The sequence below is a fragment of the Vidua macroura genome, chromosome 4 (genome assembly GCF_024509145.1).
Source record: "Vidua macroura isolate BioBank_ID:100142 chromosome 4, ASM2450914v1, whole genome shotgun sequence".
In the NCBI taxonomy this organism is placed as follows: domain Eukaryota; kingdom Metazoa; phylum Chordata; class Aves; order Passeriformes; family Viduidae; genus Vidua; species Vidua macroura.
This window is the reverse complement of record NC_071574.1, coordinates 55,006,681-55,027,750: the sequence shown is the minus strand read 5'-3', so window position 1 is coordinate 55,027,750 and position 21,070 is coordinate 55,006,681. Positions and strand designations below refer to the sequence as shown.

At 38.5% G+C, this 21,070-nt stretch overlaps 1 long non-coding RNA gene across 1 annotated transcript; it reads left to right on the top strand.

The window, feature by feature from the left end:
- Window positions 1-314: 314 nt before the first annotated feature.
- LOC128806978 (uncharacterized) lies at window positions 315-852 on the top strand. The gene is made up of 3 exons (XR_008436999.1): window positions 315-386; window positions 482-549; window positions 796-852. It is a non-coding gene; the product is annotated as an uncharacterized LOC128806978 (long non-coding RNA).
- Window positions 853-21,070: the final 20,218 nt, after the last annotated feature.

Below are 21,070 nucleotides of genomic sequence, written 5' to 3'. Positions count from 1 at the left end.
TCATTCACAGCTAGCAATAGCTTTTACGAGTGTGCTCGTTTTAGTTGGGGTAGAGTTAATTTTATTCATAGTAGCTAGTGTGGGGCTATGTTTGGGATTTCTGCTGAAAACATTATTGATATCAGAATGTTGCTTTAGCCACTGCTGAGCCATGTTTGCACAGGGTCAAGGCCTTTTCTGCTTCTCACTCCACCCCATCAGTGGGGTGACTCAGAGTACACAAGAAGTTGGGACGGGACACAGCTGGGACAGCTGATCCAAACTGACCCAAGGGCTATTTTATACCCAGTGGCATCATGCACAGCATATGCTGCTGAGAGGAAGAAAAAAGAAGGGGGAATCTTTGGAGTGATGACATTTGTCTTCCCAAGTCACCATTACCTGAGGTAAGTTTTCCTGATTTCCTGGAAATGGCTGAACACCTGCCTGCCCATGGGAAGGAGTGAATTAATTCCTTGTTTTCCTTTGCTTGCATGAGCAGGTAAACTGTCTCAATCCATGGATTTTTGTCACTTCTAGTCTTCTGATCCTCTCCCCTATTGCACTGAAGTGAGTGGCTATGTGGTAATTTGTTGCAGGCTGGGGTTAAACCCTATTAACAAGTAGTCTTGCTAGCTTGCTGTTTTGTTTAAAAAAATACGTTTGGAGTTTTCTTCCCTACTTTTATATTTTATTTAATTTGATCCATTCTAGTCTCTGCACTTGAATTTCCTGCATGATTAATTCTATAACAGTAAAACTGTGATGAAATGCAAACTTTATAAAATTGACGGATAATTATGTTTCTTATGTTAGTCAGCGAAAAGAATGATGAAAAAAACACGATGGCCTGATCAAAACCATTAAATAATTTAAAATGAGGACTTCAGAATCAGGTTAGAAGAATTATATTGAAAATAATGGTTATCTTGCTTTATAAGCTTTCTGATGTGTCCTATCTTTTAGAGCGCTTTTTTGTTGAGAATGTTAAGCACATATTTGTAGTTAATTTGCTGATACCACGTGCATGAGCTATTACTTTTCCTTAACTTCAAATTGTGCAGTTCATTCTTTTCATTCCTAAAAGGATAAAGTCTGGGATTTTCCAAAGGAGCTTAGAAAATTTAGGTCTAAATTTTAAAAGGTGCCTGAAGATTCAGATAGATGCCAAAGGGGATTTTTCAGAAGCATTCAGCTTTGTATTAGAGGAAATATAAATGGGTATTGAAATTCTTGAAAATCATACTGGGTTTGTATCAGTAGCCTTTAATTCCTACAGGTATTAAAATTGCCTTCTTTGGCTATGTCTATTTTAGTAAGTAGTGCAACACAGTAGGAGCAGATTTGTAGAGCAAAATGATGCTGAGAAGCTGACATTCACATTTTTGATTTTGGGGTGTTTGTCTTCAGAAGAGCACTAGTCCTGTCCCATAGACCAAATTAGCAGATGGAACACATTAAATATGTCAGAGAATCCCAGAAGAATTGCTTAGAGGGAATGCCTGGAAGTCCTCTAGTCCAATGTGCAGCTCAGTGAATCTACTGACTCCTGAGTGCTGCACTCCTCTCCCAGTGAAGAGTACTGTAGAAATCCAGCCTGGACCTCCCAAGCTGCAGCTTCTGTTATTTTTGGCTGCATCTTGTGTTACTGTTCTTGTGCTTGTATAGCATCTCTACCAAGATAACTTTGGCTCTGTGTTTTGTTTCCTGTCCAAGCTGTGAGCATTAGTATAGAAGCACATGGAGCAGGATCGTGCATTTGCAGCCCTTTCCCAGGCAGACTTCCTCTGCATATACTGCTTTCTAGCTTGCCTCTGGATGTGGGCCCCTAGTTCAAAGCTCTCCTTGATAGGTCACCATGTCTGTCTCCTAGCACACTTTGAAGAAAGAAAACAAAGCCTTACTGGTGACTCAGGCATGCATCCAGTTGTTCTTCTGCCCTCCACCCCTGTATTTTCCATATAGCAATAATAAAACCAGTGTATAATTCATAACTGTCCATACAGGGATATTCTAGCAGTTACATATTGCTGCAGATACCTTAAATTTCGGTTTTGTCCTGCAAAGTATAGCAAGTCAATTAGAATTGCCTTAAGCTTCTACTTTATTATTATGGTTATCAGATACTGGGCGCACAATCTGGTTATGGTGAAGTAAGATTTAATTTTCCAGGCTGTCAGCTTACTGCTTGGGTACATTACCTTATACTACTGTGAAGTAAAATTTGTCCTTTCCATGGATTAGTTGCCTTTTTCAAGTTCCTCTCTGAGTTTGGCCCACAAAATCTTGTTTGAGTGTTCATTGCCTCAAGGAAATATATCAGGGCTGGAAAAAGTGCTTTCCTCTTGTGGAAGCTCTGCGGATTTTTCCCCCGTCAAGCTTTACTTTTGTTTTTATATGGTTTTGTCCTTAATTAGGCTCTTAATTACTTTCTCTGAAACCACAGTAAGTCTCATTGCTTTGTAATTCCCCTGATCTCCTGTGACTTCTTATTTTAAATATAGATGGTGTTTTATGTGAACAGATTGTTATCCTCAAAAATAATTGCTGTTGTAAAGCCTGTATTTTGCATCCTTTTCTATATCAACACTGCTTCAAACTTTATTTCATTCAAATTTTTCAAGCCAGTTAAGTCCTGTAGCCTGGAAAATGTCAAATATATTGACTGTTTTTCTGTTTTTGTGCTACATTCTTTGTAGTTCTGTGCTCACTGAAAAAAAAAAAAAAAAGAAAAGATGATACTTTTTCCATTAGCACTGTTCCATTTGTGGTCACCACTGGTATAAAGAAAACAATAATTTCTCCTACAAAGCAAGTGGGAAGAAATAAGCAAGTGGGTCAGCAGCATCAACCAACCTGGTGAAGCAGAATCTCTGGTATGCCTTTTCACAGGATGGAAGGGTGTGTACAAGGCTGTGTTTAGGAGAGGGTGTGATGCTTTAAGGGTTTCTGGTCAAGGACCTTTCCAATGCCAAGGGATAATTGGAAAAGGAGGAAGCCATAAACAAGAACACAGGACACAAAGCTGACGAACAAAGGATGAGTGAGGCAGTGATGGGAACCAAAGCTGATCAATCACACTAATTGATGGGGACCTGTGAAAGTGTCAGAATCTTTATTCCAGGGAGGTAATGTAGGGATCTGATCAGTGACCTTGTCTGTTGGGAATTCAAGGGAAAAAGGAGGAAGCCAGAAACAAACCGAGACACAGACCTCATAAAGCAAACATGGAGACAGTGACAACACTCACACTAATTGTGGGCTATCAAGGAACCACAGATGCCACTTCCAGGAAGATCAACCTGGACTTTGTAGCAGATAAAATTGTAAACCAGAGGAACTCTGGATCAGGAGATTGCCAAGGATGAACAGATAAGTACAAACCCATGGGGAACCTGCAGGAGAAGGAGATTGGTCACTTGTAAAATGGTCCAGGTCTGTACATTGCCTGACCAAGCACTGTGCCTGATCTCTGTAGTATGTCCTATCTTCTTATGTCTTATTAAATCTTTTCTTAACTCACTCTGTATCTGTGTGTGTTGCAAGGAGTAAGTGCCAGTCACTGGTGAGAGCTGTATGTGTGTCAGTGGGTTCTGTGCTAGCTATTGGAGTCAGGCCAGGGGTGAGGGTGCCTGTGCTGCCAGCTACTGGAGCCAGTGAGGCCTCTGTGCCATCTGCTGGAACAGTGTGGGTCTTTAACTTCCACCACTTGGACAGGAACACTGTGTGTTCCCAGCCACTGGGAGAAGGAAGAAGTGATGTGAGAGAGGACATGAGGGATTCTGCACTGGTGGCCGAAGTGCCTGGGATCACATACAGGATCACAAACAGGCTGGGATCACAGCCTGTATGCCAGGTGCCAGCTGCTGCTTGATCTTCTTCAACCAGGTGTGTGTGAGGGGTAGGGGTTTTGTTAGCAAACATCAAGGTGGTCCAGACAGTGAGGAGGGGACCTTGAGTCTGGGCTGTGGCATTAGGTGCGCAGAAGGTCTGTGCTGGTACATCCAGGGAGACTTGAAAATGTGAAGTGCACGAGGGATGAATGTGTGAGCCCATGTGCTTGCTAGTGAGCAACAAGCTGGAGTAGCTAGCAAGTAGGGGACCTGGTTGCTGCATGGATACCCAAGGGAACAGAGGATATGTGTATGGTTGTGGATCTAGAGATTGCCATGTGTCTGCCTGCACTAGTGACCTCCTGTCTCTACCAACTGAAGGCAAGGAGGGCAGTTGGCTGCCTGGCTTGTGTTTTATGAGTTCTGTGTGTAGGTGCTGTCTGTGGCAGGCAGCTTGTGTGACCAGCTGTGTCAGTGTCCTCTGTGTCCATGTCTGTGTCTCTGGGACACGTGCAGCTTTGTTACTAGTAGAAGCTGCAGTCAGGAAAGCAGCAACCATGTCCCTCAGGTCCCTCAGGGGTCCCCAGGCACTGGGCTGGACTTCAGCAGTTGGGCAAGAGGAACCTGGGCTGGAGCTGCTGGAGAAGGTGGCAGCAAATCTAACATCACTTAGTAGAATCATATTTTCAGATACTGCATCATCCCTTATAAAGCCCTTTTAAACCGTTGTGGGCTAATTAGAGATAGTTGCATGACCTCCCATAGGAATACACATTCAGAGTTTCTGCCTCTCCTTTTATTAAATTGTGATATACCTGTTGGTCTGCACCGGGCAAGAGCCCAGTGAACTGCAATTACTACTGATCAGAATATACGTGCTAACAGGCTGTGTCTCCTGCCTGCTCCTCTACTCACTCTCAAGTGCCTGAGCCAGTGCTGTGCTCTGTCCTTCCAAGTGGGAGCACAGGGTAGAGACCTTGGCAGGCACAGAGCGCAGCACTGGGTTGGTGCAATGTGATAAAAAATGTGGGGAAGAAGATACAGGAACGTGGTCTGGGTGGGTGAGAAGGGAGGAATATATTACTTTATGATGTAGAGTGTGGGACTGGAGGGTGTAAAGGATAATGCATCTAAGTGGCAGTTTGCAGTGAGAGGAGCAGGGAACTGGGGGCAGCCAGCTGAATATGGAAGCTTCTTTCAGGATCAAAGGCTGACTACTGCCTAAAATAGCTCCAAATAAAAGCTGTGTCAAAAGCTGTGTTATATGTGTTTTTAAGACATTTATTAGGTGCTTTTCAAATCTTACCCTTTATGAGCAAATAGTTTTCAGCACATAACTGCAAACGTTCAATGTACATGTTTTCCAGGAAGAATGTAAAAATGTGAGGTTTGGAAATTCAAAAGTAAAGTACATGCTCCTGTCTCTTATCCTGATGTCTGGAAACTGATCTGTTACAGGACCATGAAAAAATGCATGATCATGTAAGTGTGTAGGTAGGTTCTCTGCCTGTGTAAATTATTCACAGATTTCAATGATGTTTTGGCAGCTGATGACTGTTGATGATCCAGAGATATCTTTTTTTTATGTGTTGGCATGAACTAATGGACCATGTCTGTCGTCTGAGTGAAGGGAGGCTTGTAGTTCTCTGGTTTACATAGTCTGATTTTTGCTCTGCATTTCCTTTTCAAGTGATCACTTCTAGAATGTGTGAACTTGTTATAGTTGGTCTCTGTAAGAAGAAAAAAACTAAATGTGTTTGAAGAGCCTATAGATCATTCTAGCTATCAATAGGATATAAAATTAATAATTGCTAACAATTTCTTCAGTGATGCATTGGAAATTACTATGAAATGCTGTTTGTAATGCAATTTTTTTTTCAGAAAACCTTAGAAAAATAATAATCTGAATGAAGATGAGGACTGAAGAAAATGCCAGTAGCTCTCTTGTTTTATTTCAGTTTCCTGTAATTTTATACAATAACATGTCTGATATTTTTATAGATATCTGTAGTGCAAAAAAAAAAAAATCCCATATATTTCCTGGTAACTGAAATAAAGCTAGAATTTTTTTCTAAATCCCATTTCAGAGCATGACATTGATTTTATTTTAGATATTTTTTTAAGATTGCATTTGTAAATTATTTGTCCATAAAGGAGAAATATGAAGCAATACCTCTTATCCAATTTATGGATTCTACAGATGTGACACTGTACATGGACCTTATTCAAATATTCCTATTGTTGCAGGAAAAAGTAATCCAAACCACTAGATATACATTAGAAATTGCCTTGGCAGTCATAGCTGATTTTTTAGTGTTTATTGTTTTTTTTATATGATAAGCACTTTATTCCAGGTTTTAAATCCCCTAGATGGCACTACAGAATGCAGTATTTAAATGTTTCATACAATGCTATTAAATAGATGATGTTAAATAATTTTTCTCTTGAAAAATAAACATCTGTGAGTGTAGTGAGTTGTTTAACAAAATGAAATAAAAGGCAAAGCTTTCGTTCAATACATTTGTGGTATTTTGGCATGTCCTGATGTACAAAAAGTGGAACAGTATGCTAGACATGTGCCAGATCACATATCACCCTTTCTGCTCATGTGGTCCAGATGGTCGCTGTCAGTTTCAAATCCAGACTTGGGCCTCCAGGTCTGAATTGGAAAATAAGTGTGTTCAATCTAAAGGGATTAAAGATCAGGAAAGAAAACAAGAGTTGTTGTTTTGTGTTAGAAACATACTTGGCAACTGAACATCATAAAATTGTCTTTTGCAAAGAGTTGTTGTTTGAGAACATGTAAGAGATTTTAGTATTATAATTGGTATTTAAATTTCATGCTTTAGTTGCAGGTACCTTGCATGCTGGACCTCATGGGAATCCTGATAGTTTGTATTACCCCAGAGCATTTCTTTTCAGTTGGTATGTCATTGTCTGCAGATCACTGCAGTAAATACTTTACTGTACTGCTGAAAAGAGAGAAAAACATTGCCATCTGCAACTACAGCTTGCAAATTACAGCTTGCAATCGTCTGCTATTAAATAAAGACACTTTAACAATATTTTGGGTTTTAAATTAGCAATTTACATCACAAGATGCTGAAAATACTAGTCTTTTAATACAGCAATTTTTGTTTCCTTTTAACCAGGCCTCAACATGTATTGAATAAAATTAAAAAAAAGGAGAGAGTAATACAAACCAGTGTTTACTTAAACAATAGCCACTGACAGCAAGAGACACACAGATGGAAACCCAGTCGCTTGCATCTCAGTGGGAGGTTTCATTTGAGGACCTTGATGGGGATGTGATTGGACTGGAACACTCTAATTTTACATCATGGAGAATCTATCCTGATGCCTTTTTCATGATGCTGCTGTGCCAGACTAGGTCTCCTGTGAGAAACTGGTCACATGCAGGGAAAAGAAAGGAAAGACTGAATGAGAGGAAAAAGCAGAGTTTCAAGTACTGCAAATACAGGCTATCTTACAATAGCCTGCTATTTTATGGACACAAGTAATGGCAGAACCATGCATTTACTTTTTTTATAGGGCATATTTGATGTGTGGTGCATATTGCCCTATAGGTTAAGGAAGGAACAGAATTGCATAATGTCCTGCCAGGAAACAGCCCAAAATGTCCTTTTTTAGTGTCACTTCATTTACAATGATAGAATGAAAGACTGGAGAGAAGTTGTCCATTATAATGAGTGCAGAGCTCATTCTTTCATCCAGAGAATCTTAGAGTCAGCAAAATGTATGGAGAGATTCCTGACAGAAAAAGCCCTAGATGTAATGGAAAATGCCAGCAAAGAATTCTATGAGGTAAGCAGAGTTTTCTGTTAAATTCTACCAGATGGTCCACAAAGGCCTATAAAAGTGCTTTCCAGTTATAAATCTTAGAGAATTTTTCCTCCCAGGGCTAATCTTGTAATTGCTAATCAGCAAAAGCTACAAGTGCTTGCTTTATCTTTGAGTACACACAAAGATGTTTTACTTCTAGTCTGCCTGGGCTTTTGGGGAAAGCAAATTCTTTATTATTGATGAGAAGGTAAATCTACTGGGGCAGGTGGGGAATAGTATAAGATTCCTTGGGAAGTACAGCCAGAGCCTGCTTGGGCATTTGGTAACACTGATTGTTGTAGGGGATCCTTTTCTTCCACATACTTCTGTGTTGCTCCTAAACTGCATATTCATTTTCTCAGTCAGCTTTCACAATATAAATCTGTACCGTCTTTTGGCCAGGAGCTAGGAATCCTTGTTTCTCCTCCATAATGATCCCTAATTTTTTTTCTGATGTTGAGCAGGTCCCTTAGGCTATGTTGGAACTGAGCTGTGGGTGTGTAATGTGGCACTGGGCAACCTCCTGATCTCCTGGCTCCCCTGACTTGCAGGCAGCGGGCAGTGGCAGATGTACCCAGGGTAGCCAAATATGTGAGAGTGAGAATAGAGGGCTCATGGTGCATATCCACATCTCCCAGCTGGGTAAATGTGCCTCCTCTATTTAGTGTCTTTTGTTTTGCATTCTCTATATCTATTAACTATCTCATGCTATCTATCTGAGGCTCTTGGAATCCATTTTAAGGCTGTTCTAATCAGCATCATATAATGTGACTCCCCTGTAATACTCTCTACATGAAGTCAGCAGCAGTAGTAATATCTCTAGAAGAAACTTAGTAGCTGCCACTTACAGACTTACTGTAGTCCCTGATACCTGTCACTTATTCTGTAAACTCTTAGGATCAGGTTTATATCTCACCATTTGCCAATATAAAGCTTAGCATAATCTCAGCTGGCCTGTGTAGAGACAGTTGTGATACAAATACTTTTCAAAATGCATCTTTTGTTATTGGAAATATAAATTATTATCATCATTTAGGTCATTTTTTCTTAATCCTTTTTATTTTTTCTCTGATAAAAATAACTGTTTCACAGCAGTAGAGAATACAAATTTTCACAGTAAGAGAAGAAAAGGAAAAATTCTTTTAATAAAAATTTAATCTTACTGAAATGTAGGCAGTTATACTGAAAGCACATACTAGCCTCAGAACATTGTTATTTGTCAAAAGTTTGTGAAGTGCAATTCTTTCATTGAATATCATTCTCTTGGTGCCTGCTGAGTAGCTAAGAAATTTCAGTCATGATTCTAGCAAAATAATGGCAAAACCTGCTTAGATTCTTTTAGTGATTTGCAAAATTAGCAAAAAGTGCTAGTGCAATTGCTAACTTGCCTTTTTTAGACTGTTTAGTCTGATTAGTCATCTCTCTGATACTCATTATTACTCCACATTATAATTTCACGTAAGAACTGATGCCATACATACTGTTTAAGTGTCAGATTGGTCTGCATTTAGTCTTGTGAGTCCTGTTCAGATGATTTCTGCATCTAACTAAACTGCTGCTTCAGAAATTCAATACAGAGGACACTGTTCTTGGCCTTTTATTAGGTGTTATTTATAGTGCCTTTTGGTGGCAAGGATTGGTGGATAATGGATGGATTTTTATTTCTCTGCTGGTTATGAACTTCTATTTAATTTTAAAGGGTTTAAAAGGCTTAGTTGTTTGTTTTTTTTTTTTTCTTCTTTTTTTTTTTCTTTTTTTTTTTTATGATTGACCATACATCCTGTCACTGAAGTGTGACTGAACTCATTTTAATTTCTTATAACAAAATTGAGAGATGCTATTAATCTACTACTACTATTAGGAACAAAAATATAGGTATTTATACCTTTGTTAAGGCATGTTGAATCTTTTCTGAACCACTGTTTCTGTATGACAACTATGCATACGTTGCTTAAACAGTGGAATAGCTATAATTTTTATGTATGCTTGTTAGAAGGATGTGTTTAATGCTGAAAACTTCATATAGTTCTCAGCTTGAATTAAATATATCCTTTTCTTTTTCAAGAAGAAAACAATTTTTCCTGTTTTATTAGTAATATAATAATTATCTGTGGACTGTTAAAAATGGGAATAAAATGTGAATATTTACTATTGCACACATATAATTCTTATGACACAGTTTTTGACATGAATCCCTTGAGCTGGATGAAGGCCAGTTTATTTCCTAACCTATCATAGAACAGCTGGAGGCCATGTGTAACTGCAGACTTGCCAAATCCAACAATTCTGGCTCATGGGAATTTGGATCAGAGAGACTGTGGCAGTCCAAGACTGCTTCATAGAGAAGCATAATTTAGACATGGTTCCTGTAATCCTGTCAAAGACAGTCTGCAGATAGTCTGGAAAAAAAAAAAAAAAAAGGAGAATTTTCAAGAGATTAAGAAGTTCAATAAAAAGACAGGCATGCTGTATTGTGGAAAAGGACAGATTTTTATTTTTGTGATGGAGTGAACATTTTCATTATGCTAAACTTAAAACTAGTGGGCATAAAACTGGATGTTCTCATCCCTGGTGACTCAGAAGCAGAGCAAGACATGATTGTTCTTAAAAAATTCTCAAGTTGTTTATTAGTTTGAATGTGTCTGGACAGGCAGTAATAAGATGAAGTGTGTGCAGTCTGTTCCATGCAAACTTTCAGAATGTGACCTTTATAAGTGTATGCTAGCGATTAGAAAATAGTAGAAAAGGTAATTTTTTGAATAGTTATTGAAAGACGTTGCTTTGGGAGTTCAGATTCTTGGCAAACTTCAGTGTGTTGATACCACTATCATAGACACTTCAGAAATAATGATAATACATCTAGATTACACAGATACTGGCCCAAAGGGCTGGGTGTTATTGACAAATCCTAAAGTGAGAATAGGGCTGTACGGATTCCCCATACAGCTGGTGTTTAATTTTACAGGAGACATTGTTTTAATTTTTCTAATGATCCCCAATATAGAAATTATGTTCTAATCAGTGCAAGAGTCCAAGAAATTTTGTGTACATGCCAGCAAAATAATCTTCTAAATATGACATAATTTCACTTGTAGAATAGTAGTATAAGTACCTACTGGAATAGTAGGTAGTATGTATACCTACAGGAGCTTGATTAGAAGATATTTTAGAGAGGTGTATGCTAAATTTTTACTATAGTACTGATACCCTCTAAGAAACAGGCAGTAGTTCCAACAACCTGCCTTCGCTTGGAGGTAATCTTCTTACGAAAGTTTCTGTTTTTACCTGTCTTCTTCCTTAGAGTTAAGCAGTCAGCTGCCTGGATAGTATTCACAGGCCTGCAGCAGACACCCAGGCTCCTATTTTTCCATGATGCTACATACTGAGAGATAAAATTCTTCTAAGGGCAGGAACATTTGTGCATTTGGAGCACTCTCCGGGGGCATGGTGGCCACAGCTGCAAGGTTGGCAAGATGGCTGCAGCTCCAGAGGCTCCAACTGCTTCTTAGAGCAGCTGCCCAGAGTGCCAAGAGCTTGTTTTTTAGCCCCTTTGAAACAGTGCTGCTCTCTTCTTGATATACTGGCTTGTGTGATGGAGTAGATGATCACTTGGGGAGTGGGTCCAGGTCCATGGATCACTTCCCTGTTGGAAAACAAACCCTGTACTTCGCATTTTTGCTGCAAACTACCTGATGCTAAGGAACTTTGCCTGCTGAACCCAAGCTACTATGTGAAAATAAATTGGTATCTCTGTTATAGGAAACACTGGGAGAGAAGAGCTTGAATCTGTTGCCTAGAACTGAGACAATCCATCTGGGATGAGGTAGACTTGAGATATTGTCCCTGACTGCAGATATGTTTATCCCTTTTAAACTAAATGAAAAACGGAAGCAATATTACTGTGTGTTTCTTCCTCTCCCTTCCATGTACTTTCAAAATGACCTCAGAAGGGGAAATGCAGTCCTGGGCTATCAGCCTTGCCCTGTGGAGGGAGTGTTTTGCCCCATATCTGTGAGGCCATCTGAAGCTTCCTTCCCTCATGAGATCTTCCTGTTGCTATGTGCCCACCTCTGAGTTGGTGCCTTTTTGGCCCCAGAGTCGGCAGTCATCTCTAAAGTCTGCTACTGAGTTTCTCTATGCAACTGCTTTTCAGAACCACTTTTCCTGCTGCTCTGATTTGAGCACCTTCAATGCAATGTGGGATAGATGAGACCTGCATGTGCAACACCCTTAGTGACTTCAGTAATGCTTCTCCCTTAATAGTATCCTGGAGATCCTTTGTTAGCCCAGGAAAGGAGGAAAAATGTACATACCCCTTAAGTACAGCTATTACGCTGGTATGCAGATCACATTCAAATGCTGTGGGTTGTTAGGCAAAGATCTCCAACTGTTTCTGATACCAAAAGCAGCAAAACTGCGATAACACAATATTCAACACAGGACACTTACACTGGTAGCAAAGCTCTTTGAGAGCTGACTCAAAGTGCTTCTTCAGAGTATCACATAGTGCCATGTAGATCCAATTCTGATGGGAAGCTTAAAAAAAAATCCACTCCTGCACATTTCATGTTTGGCAATTAGCTTTTCTTTGCTATTACCTGTACTGCTGCTAAGGCAGATGGCACTGTCTAGTTCCTGTCATCAACTGATGAACTTCAGCTGTCTCTAAAAGGTGCTATTTAAAGAGAGCTTCTGCAGGAAAAGAAAATACGACCCTATTGTGCAAGTGATAAAAATCAGTGTATTGGCTAATTGTCAGACAGACTAGTGATCATACAGTGATGATGGGCACCTGTGCATTACTGGAAGTTAGTTACTGAATGTAACAATTTCTCTTCTCTTCCTAGAGAGAGCTAAATAAATATGCTGGTGTGAGCTTTTTGTCAGAACTCAAATGGCCTTGTCTACTATGAGGCCTTAATGGGAGTTCTTCCTTGTTCAGAATTAGTTCCATGCAGATTTTATGAATATATTTTTCTTTTTTTCCAAAATATATTTTATTTCATCTTTCTTTTGTCTTTGGGACTGACAGGGTCCCAGGGCAGAAAGTAAAGTCATCAATTACCTCCTCCTCTCATTCTGGTGCTAGAATTGGTAACTCTGATGCAGTGAAAAGAGACTTCTTGAAGATGAACCATGTGGCTTTTCTGTCAGAAATAGAGAGGTGATTTACAAACCACAGAATATGCGTGGAACCTTGAGACTACCGATCTCCAGATTATTACTTGATTTGTTTGCTTCAGTGAACAATCCTAGTCCTATACGTTGAGTTTTACTTCTTAACAGTGTCTTATTAGTCAAAGATAATCTTACATTTTCCAGACAGTTGTACTGCCTAAACATCAGTATGCTGAATAAGAGAGAAATACTCCAAGGCTGTCACTGTCAATGCTCAATAAGAGATAAGATCCCTCAGAACACTTTGCATCATGCAAAGAAATAATTTTTAAGATTATGTAATTAAAGGCTGGATTCTTGCACACCACAGACTGCATTCTTTAGAGTCAGAAATAATTTGCAGACGTTTCTCATCTCCATTATGTCTGCAGTAGTTACAGCCAGAGGTCTCAGTGCGACTGTACTAGGCTTTACAAGAAGAGTAGTGAATAAAGACATTTTATTTCTGAAGGACTTTTACTCCTGAGCTAGAAAACACTTCCTAAGAGGCAGGAAAATGTTGTGTTGAGTGTGTTCACAGTAAGTAGTTAATGTAACAGAAGTTTTTTCTTCCTGCTGCTTAAGGACTGCAAGAGTAGAGTCAAAGTCCTTTATATACTTAAAGAATCTCAAAAACTATTATTTTGTTTAAAAATGTATTAATCTACATCTGTCCTACAAAATACAAGAGGGATACAGTTTTGACCAACATGTTTAGCCACTAAACATTAAGTTAATACCATTTATTAAAGCACTATGATTTATTATTATATTTAGTATTCTTTCCCTCGAACAGCACAGCTCAGCCGTCATTATAAAGTTGGTGTGAAGCACAAGTATATGATGTGGGACTGAATAGAATTTTTACCTAAAAATGTTTTATCACCTCTCAATCATTTTATATTTCCATAGTGGCTTAGCTTTATGTGGGATGAGACCCAGTTGCCCCTGAAGAGCTCTTGAATGCAATGTGCTCTGCATCCTGCTTCACTGCCATCCACAAATCTGAAATGCAGACTTGAGTGCAAGCAGTGTGCCTAGCAGCATACAGACTTACCTGGCACACTTCCATGATTTGGAAGGCATGAGCAGGCTGTGTTTACAAGTTTGCTTTGCATTTAGGCTGAGTGTCTGGTTTTGAAGATAATTCTTAGACAATTCCTGCCCCAAAGAGCAGTTTAGATCAGAGGCAGCAGATGATTTCAGTTATCCAGGACAATAAAACTTTAAATTATTAAAAACTTAAATAGTAAAATTGGACACAAAGGGAAAATTCCATTCTTATTTCATCTGAAGTCTTTTAAGAAAGTTTTAATATTAAGAGACAAATTTCCTTTCTAGAAGAATAGTTGACTTCAGGTGTGGAAACTAAGCTCAAGTAGTGGCAGATGAATTATCCTGAGGTTGCTGTGGGGCATAGATGCTTCTCAGACTGGCAGACTCATTGTCTGGATTGTACTGGCGGATAAACATATTTGAGAAGAGATTTCTAGAGCTGTGTCCACTAGATTTCAAAATTCTCAAGGAAAGTTCACCCAAAATCAATACTATCTATTTAGGTTCTAATTTGCCTTTCAAGAATTTTTTAGGATTGATGTTGCAAGAAATAAAATTGATTGCTTCATGAGTCCTTCTTGCCTGGCCTTCAGACCGTGACCCAAACTTCCAAACTGGCTAAAATATCTCATTTTCCATCAGCAGAGACAGAAGAACATTGCTTCTGGGCCTGCAGGCAGTTTCTGACAGAAAAAAGCCTTTTCTTTTGGGTTAATAGGATTCTAGAATTAACCACAACAGTGCCTTTAACCAGAATGTGGAAAAGCATGAGCTGTCAACTTTCTTCTTGTACTATGCCAAATATTTTGGATTAGTAATTTTAGCTTGACTATGACACAGATACTTTGCATGGATATCTTGCCTTTGATTTATAGTGGGATCCCTGATAAAAGATTTATTTCCCATTGCCTCATTTCTTCAGTGGAAAAAAATATAGTTACTTATAGGGATATTGTAAAATCAATGGTATTAATTGTTCGGACAACGCCCTCAGGCGCACGATGTGACTCTTTGGGTGTGCTACACAGGGCCAGGATTTGGACTTGATGACCCTGATGGGTCCCTTCCAACTCAGTGTGTTCTCTGATTCTGTGATTATAAGGCAGCGCTGAGAAGGACTGTACAGTTAGTTGTACAGTAAATTAAGACTTTGGTTAGAATTGCTATTTTCCACAGTCCATCCAGTAGAACAGAAAAGATATGTTCAGGTTTTTTTGCAGGAAGGTGCTAAGCTTAGAGAAGTGTTTGCTATAGCATCTTTTCAAAGGTAATGAGGAATACCTATGTAAGGGGATTTTAATAAGCATTCTCTTGCTGAGTTCTACATTTCTGATTAATTTAAAATAAATCATCCAGATTTAATGTATCAAAACACAGCTACATTCCAACTTTGCTGTTGGATTTTTGCATGGAGTCATGATTTTTTATTTAGGTATATGTATTTAAATCCCAAGGTCATACTACTTCTATTTAGGAGTCCATTTACATTATGTGCACTGTTCTTTTCTACATCACAAAGGTTTGTGGTTTGATTGCATCAAATCTGAAAAATGTAACCGACTAGAGAAATGGCTATAATTCTCTAAGTAAAAGCCCTAATTAAAAGTTATATTAACTAACTTAAAATAGGATCAATATTACAGTCCATAGTGATACATAAAAATGTTTTGTCTTTCTAATGTCAAGCTTTGATAGACTGTAAAATCAAGATTTTTTTCAAACAGCTGATAAGGCATAATCTATTTTTTATAAGAAGCAAATCTATGTAGTCATAAGTACCTAAGAGCCAGAAAATTATAGATATGTCAGCAGACTTTGAAGGTTCTATACAATATATGATGTGCTATTTGATTATAATTAGAGAGACTGCTTTAACTTTTATCAGTACATTGTTTTGTTGAGAGAATGTAAAGCATGTAAAGGACTTCTAACCTTTCAAAATCAGCTGCTTCACAAACAGAACAGTCTTCTGGATAAAATCACCATTTAAGCTCTTGTTATGTGGCTATTTCACTCCCTTGGAGAAGATAGCAGGGTAGGTTGAATTATCTGGTAGACAATTGTCTGACTGACAGCTACTGTTGGTACTCAGTGATGAATTCTGGAAGGCTGATGGACATTTAACAGTGAGTGAGAACGTTTCTCAAACTATAAAAAAAGTTATACAATTTAAAAAATCCCCCACCAGCAGTATGAAGAAATCATTGCTTAATTCTGCATTCCTTGAGCTAAGTGCCTGCTCTGGAATCATCCTATTTCCTTGATAATAGCTAATCATACAGTAGCAACTAAATTGTATGCGTCCCTTTACTTAACTTTGTAGAACACATAGGCAATTATGGAAACTAAGATAGGTTATATTGGCCATCAGTCATTCTAGTTTTATATTTTATTCACCCTGTGGTGCCTTATAATTGTTTCTTAAATGACCTTATTATGTTTGTGCAACATGGAAAATAGCTTACTTCACCTGCTTAAAAATTATTCAGATTCCATGTGTTTCTATTAAGTCATTTTTATATGCAGACGGCTTAAATAACTTATTATAAACTGTACATCTGTGGGTTGCCTACACTAATTGGTAAGCCAAATTACCTAACCAATTGTTTTTTCTGGCAGTGATGCCATAGCATTTATTTATACCTGTGTCCTGACTTTGCCTCTGGTGGGCCTGCACACACCGTAGTGCCTCAGGCATTATGATATGTGTTGGAGCCTTTGGAAAAAAAAATCAGTGCAGACCATGTGCACATGGCTTCAATTTCTGTCTGCTTATTCCTTATCACAGACCTTCCGTTTTGCTCTTGTTTGCCCAGGATAAAAACTTATTTCATGTCCACATCTGACAGGGTGAGCTGGATTCTGCTTAGTTAAAAAATCCTATGGTGGCAATGGGATGCATATAACCTATATTTCAACACTGGTTAGCTGAGTAGATGGTATCCAATAACATCAATATAATTGTGCTTTAAATATTTTTCTGGTGTTGCTCCAGTAGTTGAGAAAGATTGATTTTGTGAAATGGCAGTGGATTCCATGTCAAGAACTGAGAGTCTGAAGTCACCTAAGCAGAATACTTTATCTCCTAAGCGTCCTCCCCAGCCTCTCTGACATGACCAGTTAGTAGGTGAAGCCGTTCTTTTTTGGGAACAATAAGCTGAAAACCACTGATCACATTAGACCCTGTAACTCAAGCTAATTAATGAATGTACAACTAAGTGCAGTATCTTCAAGTCATATCTACCAGGAGTAAGGAATGCTCATCAGTTTTCTAAGTCAATTGATAGATGCAGGATGGCTTTTTTTTTTTTTCTTCTGTGAGGAAGGATTTATTCCCAGAGGATAATTCCATGTCTCTTTTGTGACTGAAAGCTTGGAGCTTCCTGCTGTTAATTTTCAAGTTAATCTTAACCTCTAGTAACAGAGAATATATTGCTTCTGGGATGCCTGATCAGGAAAGCAACCTTTTCCTTCTCTCTCTCCCCAGGAATGGAAGGTTGTATCAGCAAAGAGAAAATAATCTTTTTTGTTATTGTACCAGTTTTACCTCTCAGAACATTAGCCCTAATTCAGCTTGGTGTGTATTACAGCTGCAGTCACTGGTAGTCTATCACTGAAACAATAGATCTTGAAACTGAAACATGCTTGTAGATTACAGCATGGAATCTTTATTGAAGCTGTCCTGCTATGCAGAAGGGGATGCAGGGTTCTAAGTGCTGGTGGTCTAACACTGTCAGTTCTACAGATATAAAGGTACGATAATATAGAATTATATATAATATTTTTATAATAAGATGATATCAAATAATATATCGCAGATTTAACACTATCACTGGAAATATGGCAGACATCTTACTGTTGATGATAGGGGTCAGTAAACTAATGTATAATATTTTAAATGTTGCAATGTTTTTAATGCAGACTTTTTATTTCAGATCATAAAATGTACTTTGAGCTCAAACAAGAACACAGAAAGCAGAAGGTTTTTCCATAAGAAAGAAAACTTCAAAAAAAGAGATGAAAAACCAGGAACTTACTTTCAAAAGGCATAATATATTTTCTGAACAATATACAATACCTTATCTTAATTGAATAGGTTTATCCTGCAACCATTTATGGAATAGCAGACTACAGAATGAAGTAAAAACCTCACACATAATCAGTTTTCTTGGTCTAATTTGCTATGCTTAGCAAATTAGATTCTGCAAGAATCAGTGAACCCTTGCCCTTTGCAGAAAATTTATTATTTTCATTTTGAGATGAAAATACGGTAATTTCTTTCTCTTTTATTCACAGTGAAACTGTTGAACAGTGATCTGCTTAGCATAGACCCAGAATATTACAAAAAAAAAAAAAAAAAAGGAAGAAAAGAAAAAGATAAACAAGTATAGGTTTTGTTTTCTCAGAAGTCAGAAAATAGAGTGAAGCTGTACTACAAAAACCAACTCAAAAGAAAATACAGGAGTGTTTAATCTGTTGAGAATCTGACAAACAGTGAGTGAATACCCAAAGACAACAAAGAACATAGTTTCACAATCCTTTCTGTCAAAAAACCCCCAAAACAATCTAATTTTAAAAAGCATCCAGCTCTCCCTCAAACTTGTGTTTTTATCTTGTGGCTTGTTCTTTATTTTCCCCTTTGTCCAGTTGCCAATGCATTTTCCAAGTGACAGAGTTTCTGATATTCCTCTTAAAGGAGTAACAAGGTGAATAATTCCCTAGTCAGAATAATTTCCCCTCCTGATATTTAGCAAAATAATCAAAACAAACACCCTTCTTAATTTTATCTCATTAGTCTTCCTGGAGCAAAATCCTTTTTTGTCACTTGGAATAGTGCCTCTCCTTCTGCAGTGCTTTCCCGTGAAAAATTTGTAGGTTATTATTGCTCTCCTTAGTTGTTGCTTAGCTAAGTGATATATGTTTGACAGACTGTAATTGCATGAGCCCCTGGGAAGTGAAACTGCCAAGTTGCACACAGCTCTATTTGAGATACGTATTACAAGGTGTGTCAAATGCAGCCAGATATAGTGCATAAACAAGAGAAGAAAACCTCAAACTCAGGCTAGAAGAAAAGAAGAGTAAGGATTTTATTTTTTTAATGCCAGTTTTAAAAATCTCAGCTATTTTCTGGAGTTTTCTAAAGGTCACATATGCACCCGTCTGGGTTCACAAGCACTTGTACATCCACTTGTCCCAAATACTGGCATGGTACTGGTACTTGTCCAGCTGCCAGCCCTGCCCAGACCCTGTGCCCTTCAACACTTCCCAAGGTCCTTTGCTCACAGGCTGGTCCTCTGGGGGCTTTGCTAGAGACCCCACAAACCCTACACACGTGGTTTGGGGCAGATACAGACATGTGCCCCTGCCCAGCAGCTGGCAGCAGGCACACAGGCCATGATTCATGGTCTCATTCCAGCTGCCAGTGTTGAGTCCCTCACACTCCTCACTCATGCCTGCCTCACTTGCTAGTAGCTATTTTTTGGGACACACACCATTCCTACCAAAGTGGCCAGTCCAAGACCCCCACTCAACTCCTGTGGGTGACACAGAGGCCCCACTGGCTCCAGGAAGTGACACCACAGGTCAGGCAAAGCTGTCCACTCATCCTTGTCCAAATTCCCTCTTGTTACCTCAGAAATGGCACCTTAGTCCTTGCAGCATTCACACAGACACAGAAACGTCTTGAGGTTGATCCTCTCCAAACTTGTGCCTGGAGCTTCTTAATGGTCCAGCAATTATTACCTGGAGACTTTTGGTCTTTACCATTGTCTTTGTTATCTATCCTCTGCCTACCTTTTTTGTCTTGTTAACCCTTCCCCCTTCACTTATCTCCTTTTCCATTGAAAAGGCCATTGATCAGATATCCTTGTATGTTCTTGCCTTCCACATGCCCTTGCAGAAGTCAGTACAGTAAATCCCAGAAAACAAAAAAAAAAGCCATAGAAAGTGAGAGAGCTGCAAGGTGAGTGAAGTGAGAGACAAAGAAATATTTGAAGAGAAGGGGAAATGGTATTTTTAAAGCAGTATTTAATATCAGTTTCAGGTACTCAAATATAGCAAAAAGATGAAAACCAGCCTGCTCATCAAATAGACTAAAGAAAAGAAAGCCTGAAATTCTTGAAGCATATGTGTTTTAAAATACAATATTTGTGTTTATTCTCATTTGCATATTAATGCTATAGTAATTAGAAAGTTATCTACATTAGACATGACATTCTGGTTTTTTTTTTTCCCAGAAGTTCCAGAGGTAAAAAGATTTTATCTGACCAAATGTCATCATCTACAGCTCAGCTATTCATCCTGAGCTTCCTCTCTGTCAGTGGGGCACTTCTTGGGTGCAGCATATCTCAGCCTAAAATAGACTTCTAAAATAGAACAGAGGAACCAAACTTTAAAATTGCCTAATTCTCTTCATTGCATATGAAGTCAGCCTAGGAAGTTGGCTAAGATATAGGTGTCTACATTCTACTCAGATTAAATTAGGGGAGATGAATCCCACCCTTCATTTATTTTTCAAAGAATATAACTTAAGATTGTCACATAATGATATGAATATGAGAGATGGGGCTTCAAGAAAAGCATTAAATATGACAAAACTGATGATAAGATTGTGAGAACTGTTAATTGCACTTATGGACAGAAGTGACCTGAAGTTGCCAGGGTCATACACTTATAATTGTGTGCCATTAAAAAAAAAACAAACAAAACAACTTATTAGGAGAAGGCAACGAAATGTTACATCAGATCTAGAGAAATGTGTTCTCTGCTCTCCTGATTACTTCACCATTTCTCTTCAAAGTCCAACTGAGAAATCTATAGTGCAAAGAAGTAATTCAAAGAACTAGAAGGAAAAAAGAAATGAGAGAGAAGAATGAAGGAATAAAGAGATAAATGAAAGCAGAACAAGGGAAACAAGTGTCTTGTTATTCATTGGGCAGTATTTTATGCCTACATGCAAACCAGATTTCTAGTGACTAGTACAATAGACTGTTCCTAGCTTGCTGAAGTTGTCACTTGTCCACTTCATTGTCTTTTATGTTTTGTTTTCTCCTGTCCAATATTTTTCTCTCTTCCAATTTCTTCCTGTCTATAACTCCTGGTGCTTTCTAACACCATAACATTTATAAGCCTCTATTTCCCTCTCTGCCTTTGCTGCCTGCCAATTGCTTTTTCTTTTTTTTCCCACACTTCAACTAAGCTCA